The sequence below is a fragment of the Podarcis liolepis genome, assembly GCF_965112155.1.
Source record: "Podarcis liolepis genome assembly, chromosome: 12".
Taxonomy (NCBI): Eukaryota; Metazoa; Chordata; class Lepidosauria; order Squamata; family Lacertidae; genus Podarcis; species Podarcis liolepis.
The window spans coordinates 21,808,204-21,828,167 of NC_139563.1; the positions used below are offsets into that span (position 1 = coordinate 21,808,204).

General features: G+C 42.7%; 1 long non-coding RNA gene across 1 annotated transcript; it reads left to right on the plus strand.

The window, feature by feature from the left end:
* The first annotated feature begins 7,094 nt into the window (after positions 1-7,094).
* LOC310690245 lies at positions 7,095-13,847 on the plus strand. The gene is made up of 3 exons (XR_014518008.1): positions 7,095-7,587; positions 11,084-11,178; positions 13,518-13,847. It is a non-coding gene; the product is annotated as an uncharacterized lncRNA (long non-coding RNA).
* Positions 13,848-19,964: the final 6,117 nt, after the last annotated feature.

Consider the following 19,964-nt stretch of genomic DNA (forward strand, 5'->3'; position numbering starts at 1 on the left):
CGTGAACTGTTAGGGCAGCCAAGAGTCATTCCCAGACTCACATTTGGACAATCCCACTCCGGCCTTGGGGCTATTGTTAAACACCAGCAAACTAATAGCTGACATGGACAAGGACATTTTATACAAAATTGGTTTTTCATTTAAGCCACAGGCTTTGAAACAGTTCTTGCCAAATGAAAAGGGCGGAGGAGAGAGATTTTTCAGCCTGCCACACACTGCTTTTGCCTTTATTTCTGAAGTCAAAGCGGGCAGAAATAAAAGAAACAGCTTGTTCTTTCTTGGTCATGCTATGACCCCAGATGTCATTGACTAGGTGTGGCATGAAGGAGTCTAACTTTAATAGTTAGACTCAAAATGTCAAATGGTCCATATAGCACAGAAGAATGTTCTCTGTAAAGGAGGATGCCTGGTGAGCTTCCTGTAGGTAGAGGGTCTTGGGGCTATAAGATCAGACTACTCATTCCAACTAATTTGCTAGCTGCACATACAAAGTTGGTAGTGATGGTCAGATGGAGAGGCATTGGTGACCTAAGCTGGCTTTGCTCTCTGCAAAAGTGGATGTTGCTCTGTCAGTGGTCTCGGTTGTTTGCCTTAACAGCAAAGCTGCCCTTGGGTGACTCATTGCCACTCATTGCCCTTGCCACTCATTGGCTAATAAATGCACCATATAGTACAACTCAAGTCTGTGCAAATGTCCTCAAGGAGGTAAAACAATAACAACACTCACTACTATTCATTGGCTAGTTGCGAGTGCCGTTTCATTAAGGCAAGACTTTCTCTACCTGGTCTGCGGATGTTTTTGACTACAACTTTCATAATTCCATTTCTAGAAAATTATTATTTTAGGGAAGCTTTTAATGTTTAACAGACCACTGTATTTTAATATTTTGTTGGAAGCCATGCAGAGTGGCTGGGGAAACCCAGCCAGATGGGCAGGGTATGTATGTATGTATGTATGTATGTATGTATGTATGTATGTATGTATAAATAAATAAAGTATTATTATTATTATTATTATTATTATTATTATTATTATTAACAGGGAAAATAATTAAGGAAGAGAGAATAATAATAACAGCAGCAGCAATCTGATAATACTAACAGTGGACTACTGTCAATTCACATTGCAGATACAGTGACCACCAGTGCACAAATATTAAATTAAACATGTAACTTAATATAAGCCCCCGCCCCAGATATACAAATTGGTATCCACACAAAATGGATGCTCATATGAAATATGTTTGAATGCAGCTAGGGCAGTGAGGTCCTCAGACCACTGTGTGACAGACAGTGAATATTTATCCTTCCAGGCTGAAGGTAGAAGTCCCTGAGCCACTATTTGTTGTTGTTTAGTCGTTTAGTCATGTCTGACTCTTCGTGACCCCATGGACCAGAGCATGCCAGGCACTCCTGTCTTCCACTGCCTCCCGCAGTTTGGTCAGGCACATGTTTGTAGCTTCGAGAGCCACTATAATGGCTCTGAAAATCCACTTTGGTTGTCTATCCATTAATCACCCTGCTGCTTCCATAATCCATAATTCCATAACATGTGAAGGGCACCAGGTTGGGAAACACTGCTTTATGGCAACTCGCCTGCCCCTTCCACTTAACCCTGATAATTATAACCAGAAATCAACTTCACACTCATGGGAATAGAGCGACAAGGCAGAACCTCAAAGAATGAACAAATAACAAACAAACAAACAAAAAGGCTGGGAAAATATGTTGATGTCAATGAAATAAACCCAGAAGATGCCCGACTTTGACAAGCTTTATCACACCAGACAGTGTGCATCATATAATATGAAAATAATGGGGAAATAAAACAGTCAAACACAAGTCTCTGTGAATCATTTATCAATGATAAGAGACCAAAAAGTGCAAGATAAATCTGAAAGACCACAATAATGATTTAGTACTTCTTTATCAATGTCACCCTGGGCGTATCATAAAAAATAAAATAAATGTCGCAAGTATAAAAATTGAGTTTGGGTGTCATGAAATGTGGACTGTGTGGACTGGGAGTAGCCCTGGTGCCAGAAATGAAGTGGGGGCTGTTTTAAGCAGCAGGGATATCCCTAGATAAGTGTATTGCAGATATTAATATCATTCAGCCTGAAGCAACTGGATGCATAAAAACGGACTCCTCTTGGAATAAAACATTGTCCAGACCCATAAGTATTAATCAAAGCTTTACTAAGCAGAACTTCTTGAAAAACAGGTAGAAAACAATCAAAGATATATCCAAATAATTCCATAAGACAGATGCCTGTCCAAGGCATAACATACTGTAGCTTATAATTAGAGCTGACAAACAGAGTTCTCTCTCTCACACACACAAACAGGTTCCATTAGCCTGCATTTCAGCCCAAGGCTTGATTCATATACACAACTTTCTCCAATCTAGCTCTCCTCTAGCGTTCCCTTGCACTTTCTAGTGCGCTTTAGTGCTCTCTAGCTCTCTCTGTTATATGCTGTGGCTTCAAGAGACCTAGAAACATTGGTGAAATGTTCGGTAGAAATGTGCATGATGTTTTCAGCTTTCAATATTACTATCTAAATACCTCATAATGTACCATTTTGCTCTGTCTTTGAAGCAAGCCTACCTTGAATGAGATCCTATGAGCGTTTGCGGGATTACAGTGCGCTAGATCACCATCTCCTGAAATTTACATAAATATTTAGCTACACACACACACACACACTGCAGGATGGGGTGCAAGGAAGGCTAGACAACAAAGAAATTATGAAACCAAATCTGTAGCAAACTAGGAGGGACTCAAGAGCGCATGAAAGCTGAACAAACAGGCACGCTCTATCAAATTACATCTCTAGTGCTGAATCATTAGAATCCATTCCCCTTTCATGGTAATCAATGCCATCCAGACTGATGCCAAGGCTTTGCTGCCCTCTAGCCTTTTATGAACATTACAAGCAACCCACGTTTGTTGAATGGCATTGAAAGTACCCCAATTAACGAAACTGGCCAGTTGGTTTTCCTCATTCTCCCCCCCCCCCCAGGCATGGCTAATGCAACTGTAACTGCCAAACATTTCATGCCTATTGATTTTGTACAAAATTAGCACTGTGGGTTTTAATTGTGGTTTTGGACGTTTCATGGCTGTTGATTTTACCAGCAATCAAGCCTATGCAATTTAATGTAACTCGTTACTAAGCATGGCAATAATCCTACGTGTTTTTCTTTAATGGAGTTGCGACAGCTTCCCCTTTCAAAGGCTGCTCCCAGACTGACTGAGTGACTGGCAGACAGCTTCCTACATGGAAGTCATTTTGCTAGATGTACCGTACTTCTCAGCCAACTGCATGCCACTGTGTCACACCAGCTAAGCATGACGTGGCCAGCTGTACCCTTGGAAGGGAAGTGAGGGTGAATGATCTAGAAGAAGGTGGAAAGGCCTTCAACCAGCTGACATCGTTCAGCATCTAAAGGAAAAGGGGGGTTTCCTTATATTTCAGTGGTGCGGGATATTTTTAAAAAACATAATAGGCCCTCAATATGACAGGCTGTTCATTTTAACATGTCGCAGGCCAGAAGGCTCCCTGAGGTTCATCAGGTAATCTTTTCAAAACCCTGCTACTTTATAATAATTTATAATAAAGAATAATTCTGGGCGACTCCCAACAATTCTGTTAAAAACACAATAAAATATCAAAGATGTCTTCTAAAAGTCTGGTAGTTGTTGTTCTCTTTGACATCTGGTGGGAGGGCGTTCCACAGGGTGGGTGCCACTACCGAGAAGGCCCTCTGCCTGGTTCCCTGTAATCTCACTTCTCGCAGTGAGGGAACCGCCAGAAGGCCCTTGGAGCTGGACCTCAGGCTGAACGATGGGGGTGGAGACGCTCCTTGAAGTATATTGGGCCGAGGCTGTTTAGGGCTTTAAAGGTCAGCACCAACACATTGAATTGTGCTTGGAAATGTACTGGGAGCCAATGTGGGACTTTCAGGACCGGTGTTAAATGGCTTATTGGCAGAAACATTTTAATTTGTACTGCACTTACACTTTATTACAATTGGAATAATTGTTCTCTGTAGCTTTATTACAATGGACACCCCTCCTCTTCGATCCAAGCATCTAAAATTAAATGGAATATTAAGCAGTAACACCACTGTCTTATGCCAGTTTACACATAAGGAGTCCCCAGTCCACTGCATTTTATGGGGTTTACTTCCTAGAAAGTGTGCTCAGGATTGTGTTCCAGTGGAGTAGCGTGCCCAGAGTAGGGGCAGGGTACCAAGGGTGAAGGGAGCCCACCAGCCCAGCCCAGCCCTCAACACCGACTCTGTTGGAGTGTCCCACCGCCACCAGACCCAAGTGGGGCCACACTGTGCCACCTGCCCATTCACCTGTGCAGGCAGGAACCTGGCCAGCCAGCACAGTCCCTGGGTTATCCCAGCCTCCCAAAGTGGCTCGAGGCTGGCAGGGTGGCATGAGAAGGATAAAACAGCCATGCACCCTTTGATCATCCTAGCCTTGCAGACATATCCCAGCCTTGCAAACTGGATTGGACTTCATTGTATGCTGCCCAGAGACTATGGCATGTACAGTGGTACCTCGGGTTAAGTACTTAATTCATTCTGGAGGTCTGTTCGTAACCTGAAACTGTTCTTAACCTGAAGCACCACTTTAGCTAATGGGGCCTCCTGCTGTTGCCGCACCACCGGAACACGATTTCTGTTCTCATCCTGAAGCAAAGTTCTTAACCCGAGGTACTATTTCTGGGTTAGCGGAGTCTGTAACCTGAAGCGTATGTAACCTGAAGCGTATGTAACCCGAGGTACCACTGTTGTGGTATATAGTTTGTTGAAATGAATAAAGGAAATAAAGATGTCCAAAATGGGACTATTCAGTCTGCCTCCCAAATTCTTACAATTATGTCTGAATTATCTCTTATTATAGCTGTGTTCCATAAAGGGAAGGCATGTCTTTACTTTAGAAATGCTTTGTCCCTAATATTTAGAAACCTCCATGTTTGATTCTGCGCTGTTCCAAGGCTAGAACTTGGCTCATTTCTGCCAAGAAATTGCAGCCATGATTTAGGACACCAGTCTGTTGCCATGGCAATCATTGTGTCATTACGGTTTTAGTGGAACAGACCCTCTGCAGGTAATAAAAATGAAGAAAATGGGCTGGGAAATAGAAATGCCTTGCTTTCGAATGATAAGTGATCATGAAGGAAAAATGACAAGAAAAAGCCATGGGAAATGCATAGGATCTGATGGGAAAACACTACAAAGGTATTCGTGCTTCATAAAACAGATTAGTGCTTTTAGCCACATTAGCAGCATTTGGTTGCTGTTTTCCACACTCCAGGTTAGGCTATACTGTGAAATTCTAATACATACATGGGGGCGGGGGGGGGGGAGACAGACAGACAGACAGACAGAGGATTCCTTACAGTGAATTATAATTTTGGCCAGTTGTCAAGAGGCAACTAATTGTGAATCAGGAAGTTGAGGATTCACAATATTATCCAGAATGGCCAATAAATGAGTATTGGGCTTGGGTGAGATGGCAAAGTTAGTGTGCTTAATTAGAGGAAAAATCATTGTCAACATTTATTCAGGACTGGAAACTTCTTATGCACTTTTTGCATGAAGAGAAAACGAACTTGTAACATTGGGATTTGGTTGGATTTTAATGATTGAAAGCTGTAGAGCAGAGAATCAGGAGTCTTTTTATCATTCTTTATCATTCTTTAATCTCTTATCTCGCCTTTTCTTTTGCTTTCTCTATCTTTCGGTCTCTCTTTTTCTGTTCTTTGTTCTTTTTTAGATCAAGTAGCTGTTTTATTTCAGTTTATTACAAAAAAGATACCTTGTAATGGGTATGGACTATTGTATATTTTTGAATAGGTATCAATAAATGAATTTCTAAAGAAGAAAATAAATAAGGGCAATAAATAAGGATACAAAGGTGCCCTTGGCTTGCCCCACTAAATCACTCTCCCCCATACCTAGTGCCCAGCTGATGTGGCTGTGGACTACACCTCCTGCCATCCTTTACAATTGACCAGGCAGGATGGGGGCTGATGGAATCAAAGTTCTGGAGGGTACCAGACTGGAGAAAGCTGCACATTTTTTTTAATGAAGGAATTCTCAGTGACAAAATTAAGGGAGTGGTGTATAATTGCAGCATACAGCAAATCTTAAGCAAATCAACCTGTGTGATGAGTAAAACAGAGTGCTTGTGGTAAAAAAAAATTGTTTGAAAGGAAGTGCAGACCTTTTATACAATTTGAGAATGCAAGATGCAAGACTTTCCCAATCTCATAAGTTTCTGGTTGCTTTTTTGATTTCCTTGAGGTTTTTCAATATGTGATAAATGTATTTTTCTTTACACACGCAACCTACCAGAGAAATTTTACTAATTGTATTGAAACCCTTTTGCCTTCCTGAGTTAACCTCTCATATATCTCACCAAGCGAGGAAATTCACTTTTCATTTTACTTTAGGTGATTCTCTGTGATTCTGTGTTTCTGTAGTAATCCTACAGATGGCTGTCGTGCTATACAGCTGGAGACAAATTCCTAGGGAAGGAAGGATCAAGATAACTCGAACTGTTATCCCCTCTTCCTTCTTTATTGCGTTTTTTCAGCAGAGTGCCTACAGCAGGAATAACCCACTTGGTGCTGACCAGATTTGTAAACTGCAACTTCCATAATCCCTGGCTATGTCTTGTGACATGGAGAGAGTCTGTCACAAGGAGGAGGAGAATGAAATGCCCCCATTTGTTAGCAGAACCAACCTTGTGCTTCAAAGCCAAGTCTACGTTGACGTTGCCTTGTAAAATGAACATCAGCCTTTTTGTGTGTGTTGTTGTTCTCAGATTACTGAAACGGATTTTTACAATTTCCCTCAAACGGATATGAAGGAACGAGTCAACATCTGTAGAATGACGTGTGTCTGTACGAAATAAATAATATATGTCAAAATCCTTAAAAGGCTGCTCCTATCAGAACTGGCACCCTGTTTCCCTGGGAGACAGCTCAACCATTTATCTAAATTATCTTGGTAATATGACAGAGTGATTGCTCACTAATGGCCAGTAACAGTTTTCTTTGTCATTTTCCTAGTCATTACCTCCTCTGAATGAACTCCCGAATAAGCTTCTGAGGCATCGTGACTGGAATATCAAGCGAGACTATTCCGATTCAAACCGCTGTACCTAGATATCTGGCCTTTCCTCTCTCACACCATTTTCATTTATGAAAAATAATACTCTTCTATTACAGAGCCCGATGAGCTTAGGAGATATTTTACTCTTAAACAGATTAGAAGCAATATTTATTTTTCACAGCTGTCTTCTGTTTTGCTGCCGACACATAATACACAGTAGCTCCGCTCTCCGCGGCTGTTGACGGTATTTATTGGGGTTTCTCTGCCTAGATGGCTGTAATTTTTCCCTTTTGTTTGGTTTGGATGTTTAAGTCCATTTGCCCTTTTTGCCGGCTGTGGAGAATTGCTGATTACACAAGGCCGCCTGAATCTAATTTTCCCTGCTGAGTGTTTGAAAAACCTTTAGCTGAAAGCTGGCACGTGGGCAGCCTCCAACTTCTCAAAAGGTTAGTGATCTTCCAGATCTTCAGATCTGGCACATATTTTCCAAGGTGTATTTATACTGATTGATTTGACATATTTATAGGCCATCTTTCCGGCTTTCAAATCCTCTCAGGGTGGTTTCCAATATGTCAACAGTGGCAATAAAATAGCAACAAAGCTATTTGGGTCTCATTTTATGATTTCAAGACTTGGAAGTGCCCCCACTTTTGTTGATTTTTAAAGGTGCAACTGTATTTCATATCTGAATAATAACTTTGGCCCAAATAACCTTAAGGACTGTTTGATCTCTTCTGCTGCACCTCATAATCTGGAGCTGACAGTAACATTAAAGCACTTTTGTTCATCTGCAAATATGGAAATTGACACACAGTCCATTCTGACAGAGATGGGGAATTTGAAGTGAACTCTGGATAAGAAGCGGATTAAGTGTACTCTCCATACTGATTCACCCTTACTAATAACCATTCAGAAGGGGTCCTAGTCTATTGCACCCTTAACTTCTTGATTAATCCCACTCTGACACCATGGACCTCAAGTTTAATATTGCAACGATCCAGTTCTCATATCATGCCTGTTTTGTGTGCCTCACTCTTTCAGAAAGAGAGAGAGATGCTTTCCTCTTGGCATAGTGCATAGTTCTGCAAAAGCTCCGGTTTGTTATTGCCTGTCACTTCTGCTCAAAGTAAAACTTTAGTTAAAAGTGTGGAGGAGAATAGCTCATGGTTAGGGTTGTGCACCAACCACAACATTCAGCTTGGACTCCACAGTTTGCTGTTCTGGAAAATAGCTTGTTTTGGCCTGAAGAGCTGTGGAAGCTGCCTGATACGGCTCACATCGGAATCTCAATTCATTAAAAAAATGAAGTTTTGCACAGCAAGTTCTATTATGGAGAAATTTAAAATAGCTATACTGTTTCTTGTTTTGGACAGATTTTCATTAAATCCCCCTGACTGGATACAGCCTGCTAAATTAAGAACAAATGTGTGAGCTGGGCATCTTGGAAGTTTTATTTTTATTTATTAAATGAAACATCTATACTGTTGTGTGGCGGGGTTTTGGGTTGTTGTTTTTTTTTGCAGAATTGGATGAAATTTGCAGGCTTGTTAGCTCTGAGCCTCCCTGATGGGGGCTAGGGGCTTGGCAGGGTTGGCAAGCAAGGGGCTGCAACCCCTTGCATTTAAAATTGTTATAAACCTGCCCTGGGACCTTAGGATGAAGGGTGGAAGATAATTTCTCTAAAATGTTAATACTACTACTAATAAGTACTATTCACCTTATTTCTATTATTTTAAGTTTTTTAAAATCAGTTTTTAAATATTGTGTTTAATGTTGCAACTCAACTTGGGACCTTGGGGTGAAGGAGAGGCAATTAATTACCGTACTAATAATATGGGGTAGGACAGGAATGCTCACCTGACCTTTGGCCACCAGCACTGCCACGTTTACAGGGAGGGGGAGAGAAGTGGTGGCAGGGAGGTCAGTGTAGGGCAGCTGCATTGGCAGAGTAAGTGCGGTGTGCCTGCCAGTGCACTTACACCATGAGGACCTCACCTCTCTCCTCTCCTTCCTCATAAGTGCAATGTCTTCAGTGACAGGACATCAAGTAAGTGCCACATGGACCACTACTGGTGTTGTCTACAGGGACTGATGGAGTTTTAGTCAAGAGTCTCACCCAGCCTTCCTGGAGATGCTAGAGATATAGCTTGGGACCTTCTGCCTGCAAGGGCAGGTGTTCTGCAACTGAGCTATTACCCTTCTGAAGAGTTGAACAGCCTACCAGCTTCTCCAGTTCCTCGAGTGCCATGTTTATAGGGTCACTTATTCAATGATGAATAACTAGGGCAAGCAGGGTGTTGCCTTTCTTTTGGTTCTTGGAACTGCCTGCTACTGAAGTTATTTAAGGAGCCCCTCACAGCGACTGCCATCTGGATTGTAGCCACATTCCCTGTTGTCTATGATCTGGGACTAATTCATCTTCCTGAGAGTGTTGTATTAAGGGAGAGCAACTGCTACCGCTGCCAAGTCTTGCCTACTCCCTCCCCTTTCTTAAAAAAAAGCCTAATTTGCAAGTAAAACAAGTTTTAAAATGACACCGGCCTGCCAAAAGAGCGACAGCCGAGCCATAGATAAGTATCTCATCAGTGCTGTAGGCTGCTTGACCTGAGTTCAAACGTTTCAGAGGAAAACATAAACATTGCCACAAATGGGCAATAAATATGTCACCAGGCCCTGCTAAAAACCAGCGACAAGGCCCCATTGCTGATAAAGGTTTCCCCCTTTCCCTCCCAAATATATGACATTTGGCCTTTTCAGTGCATGTGAAGATAAAACGAGAGCTATGTCTAGCTGAGTTTTGGAGACAGAGAGAGGAGGAACACAGAAATATGAGTATCTGATAGGATGGTTGACCCCTGCCAGCGACTCCAATCTCTGGAAATTTAACAGCATGCATTAAATGTTGTGTAGGTGGCCATAGAGGAGCTCCTTTTGTGCAAGCTGTTCACCATGTGGTTTCAGCCAGTCAAATGGAGAATGAGCACCCCAGTTGAAGACAGCAAATGGACTGGCAAAATGGCTCCACTTCGCTGTGTTTCTATAGAGCTTTGCATGGGGTGGGGATGGGGGGAGAAGAGTATCCTATTGAATGGACTTTTCAAAGAAGCCATTGACTAACATGGCCCTAGGCACCAGATACACACACACACACACACACACACACACAGTGCTTTTGGGGACAAAAAAATGGGGTCCTAGTATTCATCAATAATCTATTGATAAAGGTGCTGTGGGTGCCAGCGCAAAACGGCTGCCATGTTGTTTCGTTGGCATCTGTCTGTCTCAGGAGACAATGGAGGAGTGCTCCTTGGGGGTGAAGTCAAACTGTTGGCAGGTTGCAGCGGCTGCTGTGGCTGTAGAGGCCAATATGGGAGAGACATGTTTTCTTGCAGCTGGGGCAGATGAAGGCGTTTGGATGTGCTGCTGCAGATGTACCATGGTGTTTCTTCTCTCTGCGCTGCTCCTCCTCTGGTCACCGCCAGCAAAAAAAAGATGTTGGTACTCTGTATGGGTGAGTATTGTCACAGAAAAGCCATCTATCTATCCAGGGGTGCCAGCTTGGATTAGGGGGGCCCAAGTATGCCCTGCCCTGCATAATTGATCATATGAGGTAGTGCATGGACAATTTGAATGGCAATGCCCATCAACTTGCCCCCCCAAATGTTTTATTGGGGAGGAGGTTGAAGAGCTCTTGGCCCCTAAGAGTTGGTATCTATCTATCTATCTATCTATCTATCTATCTATCTTTCTATCTTTCTATCTATCTATCTATCTATCTATCTATCTATCTATCTATCTATCCTCCACAAATTTACCCAATTTTCTTTTAAAGCCATCCAACCTATACCTGAGAAATATCATCAACTGCCATCCAAGGCATTGCTAGCAAAATTAAACTACAATATCATTACTAATTAGTATTTTTCTTGTGCTACATTTTAGGAAACAGTCCAGAATTCCACAGCCAAGCCTATTTGAATTCAGAGGGCATATGATTTACAGAAGCATCTTAATCCCTCTGTAAGCATCAAAGAATGGTAAGAAAGAAACAGAATGCCTTTGACTATGCTTGACAGAAATAATGTGACCATCAGTCAGAGACAGACATTTTTAGGATGATGTATTTGCATAACATGCAATGTTACATCCTGGGCTGTGTCAGCTAATGCCTGTAAACATATCACAGTTTCTCACTACTGGGGGGGGGGGACGGGGACTCCTTTTGGTGTCGTTGCAAGAATTAATCACAAATTCAGCCTGCCATATCCAGTCTGTTTTTGTTTTGTTTTGATTTGATTTAAGGAAAATTCTACAAATCTTTACTGCTGTGGGCTGTAACCTTACAATGGAGTCCTATACTCAGAAATAAGCCCTATTGAATCCAGTGGGGCTTACACCAAGGTAAATGAGCATAGAATTGAACCCTCATTCACTTGCAAATCCTAAACAAATTTGTTCCTGTCTTTTGGGCAGTGGGAGGAGTGCATTTCAGACTTCCACTTGCATTGGCTGACTACCAGTTCAGTCGTACGCGGTGCATGAGCTTCTAGGTTAATAACACACCACCTTCCCTTCAGCTCCAGTTGCTTAATCAGCCTGAAAATGGAGTCCTTGAATAACCTGAGGCAACGCTCACAAAGGCCCATTGTTCCTGTCAGCAGCCATGGCAGTTTCTTAAAGCAAACAAAATTCCAGGATGAAAGCACCAATGTCACATGGAAGCCGAGCCTTCTAATTACAGGTGTGTGTGGGCCTGCTCAGCCCCGAGTGCTCACTGGAAGGTCCTGAAGCTGACCGATCCTGAAGCTGAGGCTCCAATAGTTTGGCCACCTCATGAGAAGAGAAGACTCCCTGGAAAAGACCCTGATGTTGGGAAAGATGGAGGGCACAAGGAGAAGGGGACGACAGAGGACGAGATGGTGGGACAGTGTTCTCGAAGCTACCAGCATGAGTCTGACTAAACTGCGGGAGGCAGTAGAAGACAGAAGTGCCTGGCGTGCTCTGGTCCAGGGGGTCACAAAGAGTTGGACACGACTAAACAACAACAAGTGGGCCTCCTCAGTCCACCAAGCAGTGACAGAAAATAATACTCTGCACATGTTCAGGGTCACTCTTTGCTGTAACTTCGCATGATAAAAATCCCATTCAGAATAAGTTCTGATCTTACTCAAAAGATTTCTAACGGACTTCCTGTGCAGTAACCAGCATAGAGGGGTTAATGCCATAGAGTAAGCTGTCCTGCCAGGCTTAGCCAGGTCACTCCCCTTCACCTTGGGAGGAAGGTCATCAAGCCTATTGTTGTACTTCAGTCTGTCTGAAGAAGCTCGACCTGTGAGGTCTGAGCTGGTTGCCCCAAGTTCAGACCACATTTCTCTAACAAACTTTGCCTTGCTTCTGTTGGGCTAGGGCTGATTTACAAGAGAAGATACCAGTGTGGAGAGATGAGTTATTCTAGCTTGTACTTCAAGAGGCAGAGGGCTGACCTCTTGGCTCCTGCTTTCCATAGGGGTGTTTTGCTCCCTTTTTACCCCTCTGCTTTCCACTAACTCTTCTGTTTCATTAGGCTTGGCTTCCAGCCATTTTGAACATGTAATCAGAAAGAAATGCTCATAGACCCACATACTTGTAGAGTTGTAATAGACTCTGAGGATCATCTAATCCAACCCCTTCAATGCACGAATCTCAGCTAAAGCATCCATGACAAATGTGGCCATCCAACCTCTGCTTAAAAACCTCCAAGGAAGGGGAATCCATCTCCTTCCAAGGGAGTCCATTTCACTGTCAAACAGCTCTTACTGTCAGAAAGTTCTTCCTGATGTTTAGTCGGAATCTCCTTTCTTGTAACTAGAATCCATTGGTTCAGGTCCTACCCTCTGGAGCAGGAGAAAACAAACTTGCTCCATCTTCCATGTGACAGCCCTTTAGATATTTGAAGATGACTATCATATCTCCTCTCAGACTGTCCTCAATCTGTCTCAGAGCCAAGGGATTAGTGGTCAGACAAAGATGAGTCATCGGAGGGAGAAGAGGGAGCAGACTGAGACAAGGAGATATTGGAAGCTGAAGAGGCAACAGGATTTAGTGAGCAGGAGGAGGCTGTGACAGAAAGCAGTTTGGAGGCAGGAGAGGAGGGGGGCCAGGGGACAGAGATGAGGCAGGTTGCTGAATAATCCAGGGAGTCTCCCCCTCCTGCTGCAACCAGCTCTTCTGTCTTCAGTGGCATGGGCTACCCCTACCAGATCGGTGTCATCTGCAAGTCTGATGAGCATTCCCTCAATTCCTTCATCCAAGTGGTTTATAAATATCTTGGACAGCAACAGGCCCAGGACAGAACCCTGTGGCACACCATTTGTCTTCCCCTCCCCCTGTCTCCCAGAGTGATGAGGAACCATTAGTGAAAACTCTTTGGGTTTGGTCAGTCAACCAGCTACAAATCAACCTAACAATCACCTGAATTTTATCTTTACTGCTAAGGACAATGCATGACTGTAAGTAAAGTGTACTTTAAACTTACCTCACTGTGCAGTCTGTTTCTCTGAAGGACGGGTAATTGAGGCCAACTGCCTCAAGCAGCTGGAATGTATTAAAAGAAGGCTTAGAAGCCTATTCCTATGCATCACTAAATCTGCTTGATGGGGTTTAAACTCTGTTACTGGGGCTGTTTATGTGTAGGCCCTGAGTTTTTAAAAACAGGCACCAGCCATTTTTATTTTGTTTCCTAACCCACACAAGTGTGTCTGTAAAGGATTAAAAATAATTAATATAGTCTCTTACCCGTACCCATCAATGTTAACATTCCCTTTTAAACTAAAAATGTTGCAAAAATGTCTTCCCTTCACAAAATATACCCAGCACAATAAATAGAATCCTCTCCCAAAAATAAATGACGTTGGCTGTGTCATCTATGTACTTCTGTATTTATTTTTCATTTACTGTACTTTCTTATCACCACAATCTTCTGCTTCAGCATATTTTTTTCCTCAGCAGGGGAAAAAAATCAATGTCAGAATCATTACCTCAACCGTCAGATGATGAAAGAAACCCTGTTCCAAGACAATTTAGAAAACTAATAGACCCAAGGATTCTTCTAAGAAGATATTGTTGTTTTTTGAACTATGAAGTTACAGTTTGTCTTGCTGTCTAATTCACCATACTAATTGCATTTGACCTTGAAATATGGGTCCTGGTAATTATTACGGTGTATTTCTCAAGGACTATGAGAGACATCAGAGCTGTTGTGATCTCAGCCAGTATATACTAATTGTCAGTGGTACCTTTTGGGATACTGGTGATTTAAACAAATAATGATAATGATAGTCAATCCAAATCAGTGAGAGCTCCATCAGTAGAGCATGAGACTCTTAATCTCAGGATCGGAGGTTTAAGCCCCACGTTGGGCAAACAATTCCTGCATTGCAAGGGGTTGGACTGGATGACCATGGCGTCCCATCCAACTCTACAGTTCTATGATTCAATCCCTGGCAGCTAAAGAATTCCTGACAGATGGCCATCCAACCTCTGTTTAAGGAGAGCTCACCACCTTCCCAAGTAGTCTTGTTTCATTGTCGAACAGTTCTCACCACCAGAAAATTATTTCTAATGTTTAACAGTATGCTTGGCTTCCAATGCCGGTTGCCCAAGGACTACAGAGCAGAATGGAAGCACGCTCTGCTTCTGCCACCAGCCAGGGCACCATGAGTAATTAGAAGGTCACATCTATGGCCTCCCATAATGAACATCATCAAAAGGAGGAGGGAATGAGCAGCAAGGACCCATTCACTGGCCAGAGGAGGAGGAATTCTGGGGAGCTTGCTCCCTCATCCACCAGAAGGAGCACTCTCTGCCAAGTCAGGTCCTTCAGACTGCAGAACCAAAAGGAAACACAATGCTCTGGCCCCATCTATCTGCCAAGTGATTAAGGGCATGACTTAAGCATGACTTTTGAGTATTCTTCCCGCTTCTGGCCCGCCAGTACTATTGCTATCTATTGTAATCTGCCCTGAGAACTGGCCATTTGAAAGGCAGAGTGCAAGTCTTCAAAATAAATAAATGTTTAATTGCAACAACTAGGGGAATTTGGAGTCATTTTTGAAACACCCGTTTCCTATCCTAAAAACCCGTTTGACGCAGCAGTGTGTTTATTTGTACTCAGGTGCATGTTTGACATGCTCAGTAAGGAAAGCAGACCATGTCAATTTGGAAACTGGAATGGCAGATGTGGCTTAATCATTCAGACGATTCCCTTACAGCTGCTGCTGATGTTGTTTCTCTCTCTCATCAAATTTTAAATCCGATGCCAAATAAAATGTTTCCAAGGCTCAACCATTAGGCTATAGGGGAGCACTGGAGTTTCCTGCCTATGAGATTGCTATGAGGTTGTAGGCCTGAGGCCCTTCTAATTCATAATAATAATAATAATAATAATAATAATAATAAATTATTTATACCCAGCCACTCTGGGTGGCTTCCAACAGAATATTAAAATACAATCATTTAAACATTAAAAGCTTCCCTAGATGTCTTCTAAAAGTTTGGTAGTTGTTTTCCTCTTTGACATCTGGTGGGAGGGCGTTCCACAGGGCAGGTGCCACTACCGAGAAGGCCCTCTGCCTGGTTCCCTGTAACTTTGCTTCTCGCAACGAGGGAACCACCAGAAGGCCCTCGGCACTGAACCTCAGTGTCCGGACTGAACGATGGGGGGTGGAGATGCTCCTTCAGGTATACAGGACCGAGGCCGTTTAGGGCTTTAAAGGTCCAAGAAGGATCCAATTGCTGGAATAACCAGAGAAATTTATTGGGAAATCTGTGTGAAGTTGGAGGTTAGGAGGAGCAGAGATCAGCTGTGATTCTTCTTTCACCGTCCAGGATACACTTATAGCACCACTGGATGTCACTGTGGCACCATTTCTTGGAACCTGCTGTGTCAGGCTGCCAAGCACACAACCTGCTTTCTAGCTAAAGACCTAATTCTAGGCTTGCCACCTCCCCATTCTGCTGCTACTGTGCACTGACAACTCTTCATTAGCGGCTGGTGCTTTTTCCACACACCTCATTTGAGTATCTTTCCATTAGCTATCAGATAAAAGAGTGACAAGGGATAGGCGCAGAATTTGATTCATTTCCTATTTGAAAGGCTAACTTAACTATCAATAAGAGAATGGGTTGAGATTTATTTTTTTCAGAAATACGAATAGTCATCAGTTTAATCGTCCACTCATTTATTTACTTATCTGCGCACAATGTATATTTATTTACCGTACATCTTTATATCCGTATAAAAATTCACGTTTTTTAAAATAACTGTATTGTACTTTGGTTTACATATATATCCCACATATATTTCACATATCAAACACATAGATTAACGTTTGTCATGTGAAGTATGCTGCATAATGAATATTCGTAAATAAAACAAAACAAAAAGTAATCGGCACTATTTCGCTTCTAAACCCTCCCTTTTTTGCATTTATAGTCTCACTGTGAAGACAAAATCTGCTCCATTGCAACCTAAATAAGACCGGAGGGGGGGTGTTGCCCCCTGCAGCTGCCTTTCCCCTCGTATTTTATTTATTTTCTTTGAATCTTTTGCGCAATGAGTCATCATCGCCTTCCTTGTCCCGTCCCCCCGGATTTTCTTTTTAGCATCTCACTTTTTCTTTTAAAAATTGCTGCGCAATTAATTCTTCGGTTTCCGTACGAAACCAACAGGTGTAGAATGACTGACACGCCTCTGATAGGCTCCATCTGGTTGCAGCTGATAACGCAGCCCTAGAGGATGCTGGGTAATATCTCTGCACGCTTAAAAGGCAGCGGCCTAATCTATTTGCAAGGGGTGGAGGGAAGAAAGAAAAGAAAAGCGAGCCTGGAAGAAGCTGAACAGCGGGGCAGAGACAACGCTTGTATAGGCACAGCAGGGGAGCTTTTAGAAAATCTCCTTTGAATGATGAGTCACTAAATATGTAGTCTTCTCATTTTTTACTTCTTGGAAAAATAAAGGAGGATTGAAGAGGGAGCTATTCACTGAACACGACTATGGTCTTAATGCATACAGTAGACTAATGACAGCTCCTCCAACCCCCAGCCAGTATATTTTCTATACCAGCCTTTGCCAAGCTGGTGCCCTCTAGACGCCATTGGACACGGCCGGTGTTGACTGGGACCAATGAGAGTCATATAATTCAATATCTGGAGGGTACCAGGTTGGCAAAGGCTGTTGTATGCAATTTAATTCCTTGTCCCTAGAAAGGAAAATCCTAGCATTGAAAGCAGGGTGCTATGTACAAATGCCTCAGCGTGGTAGCACAGCCTGGATAACTCAGTTAGCTAGAGTGTGGTGCTGATAATGCCAAGGTTGCAGGTTCAAGCCCTGTATGGGACAGCTACATATTCCCACATTGCAGGACTTTGGGCTAGATGATCCTCAGCGTGATGATTCTGTGAAAATACAGGTATTTATTTATTTTATTTAATCCACTTTCTTCCCAAAGGAGCCCAGAACTGCAAACAGATGGATCAGGTTCCAAACCTCTGAACATAACTAGAATGATGGATCTTATCTGATTCCCTCTGTATAACTAACAGGAGCGGCTCTGGTTATGTCCTCAGCCCATTTTGCTGCTTTGTTTATGCCAGTGTTCCCAAAGTAATAATAATAATAATAATAATAATAATAATAATAATAATAATAATAATAATTTATACCCCGCCCATCTGGCTGGGATTCCCCAGTCACTCTGGGTGGCCCCCAACAGAATATTAAAAATACGATAAAACATCAAACATTAAAAACTTCCCTAAACAGGGCTGCCTTCAGATTTCTTCCAAAAGTCAGATAGTTGTTTATTTCCTTAACATCCGGTGGGAGGGTGTTTCAAAGGGCAGGCACCACCACTGAGAAGACCCTCTACCTAGTTCCCTGTAACTACACTTCTTGCAGTGAGGGAACCGCCAGAAGGCCCTCGGAGATGGATCCTCAGTGTCCAGGCTGAAACTGTGATATGCGTACCGTAGGGGTATGTGAATGGTTTTCGCAGAAGAATTTATTGATTTCTATAATTCAGAAATAGACATTACTTGCATTCTGCTTGGTATTTTGAAGGAAGGAACAATCACTAGCAAAACATGCAGCAAAACGTTGAAGCTCCAGCCACCCATTCAACCCAATGCATAAAACGAACCTCTTCTTTCCAAGAGAAGTTTTGTTTTCGTTTTGCTGCTCATCTCTGTTTTTTGGCTTTCCATTCAGGCACAGCGCCATCTTCTGGAAAGATGAATAAATCAATCTGCAGTTAAGAAAAGCATTTCCTCAAGCCCTTCATCTCCTTTGCTGTTTGGGAAACAAGGCAAATGGTGACTGAAAGCTGCATCTCGTTATTTTATTCATTATATCTGAACATCTTGTTTTGCCTAACGTCTCAAAGAGACTTACAAACTACAGAAGAAGTAAAATCCACAGTGCATAATAATAATAATAATAATAATAATAATAATAATAATAATAATTTATTATGCCCCACCCATTTGGCTGGGCTTCCCCAGCCACTCTGGGCAGCTTCCAAAAAAATATTAAAATACCGTAATACATCAAACATTAAAAGCTTCCCTAATAAAAGAATGGGACGCGGGTGGTGCTGTGGGTTAAACCACAGAGCCTAGCACTTGCTGATCAGAAGGTTGGCGGTTCGAATCCCTGTGATGGGATTCGGATCCCTGTGAGCTCCCGTTACTCGGTCCCTGCTCCTGCCAACCTAGCAGTTCGAAAGCACCTCAAAGTGCAAGTAGATAAATAGGTACCACTCCGGCAGCAAGGTAAACTGTGTTTCCGTGCGCTGCTCTGGTTCACCAGAAGCGGCTTAGTCATGCTGGCCACATGACTCGGAAGCTGTACGCCGGCTCCCTCGGCCAATAAAGAGAGATGAGCGCCGTAACCCCAGAGTCGGCCACGACTGGACCTAATGGTCAGGGGTCCCTTTACCTTTAATGAAAGAATGATACAAGTGTTTGTCCATCAGAAATAAAGCGTATAGTGATACCTCTGGTTACAAACATCTCAGGTTACAAACACTTTGGGTTACAGACTCCGCTAACCTGGAAGTAGTACATTGGGTTAAGAACTTTACCTCAGGATGAGAACAGAAATCGCGTCGTGGCAGCGGGAGGCCCCATTAGCTAAAGTGGTGCTTCAGGTTAAGAACAGTTTCAGGCTAAGAAAAGACCTCCGGAACGAATTAAGTTCGTAACCAGAGGTACCACTGTATTTCATTTCTGCAGACTACTGCAAAAATGGACTATTGCTGAAAGATGGAGATCCCTGGATATGCACTTGACAAAAAACTGGAGTGACAAGGTTTGGCAATCTGCCCTTCATGGAGAAAGTAGCATGACAATTTAGAAACGAAGAACTCGACATGCATCTAAGGAGTGTGGTGTGGTTTTTTTAAATGAAACTTGGTTTATTTTTATACAATATGCAGTGGCTCTTGAACATGAATTTCACCCTCCTTTGACCATCTCCATCTAACAACACTCAGCATCCTTTGCAAACTACAATTCCCAGGATTCATTGGGGGAAGCCAGGACTGTTTAACGTGGTCTAAGTGTACTTTAACTGCATGTTGCAGATGTGGCCCTGGTGATTATTTGTAAAGAGTCGGCCATGTTTAACAACCACTTTCAACTCAAGACTTGCTAATTTAAACTTCACTAATTGTCCTCACGATTTTGGCATCGCCTTGTCCTCGTGTGCTATCTTTGAACAAAGTGCGTGCCTTATCTTTGTAATTAACCATTCAGCATAGCAACAACTCGTCTATTAGATGTGAGT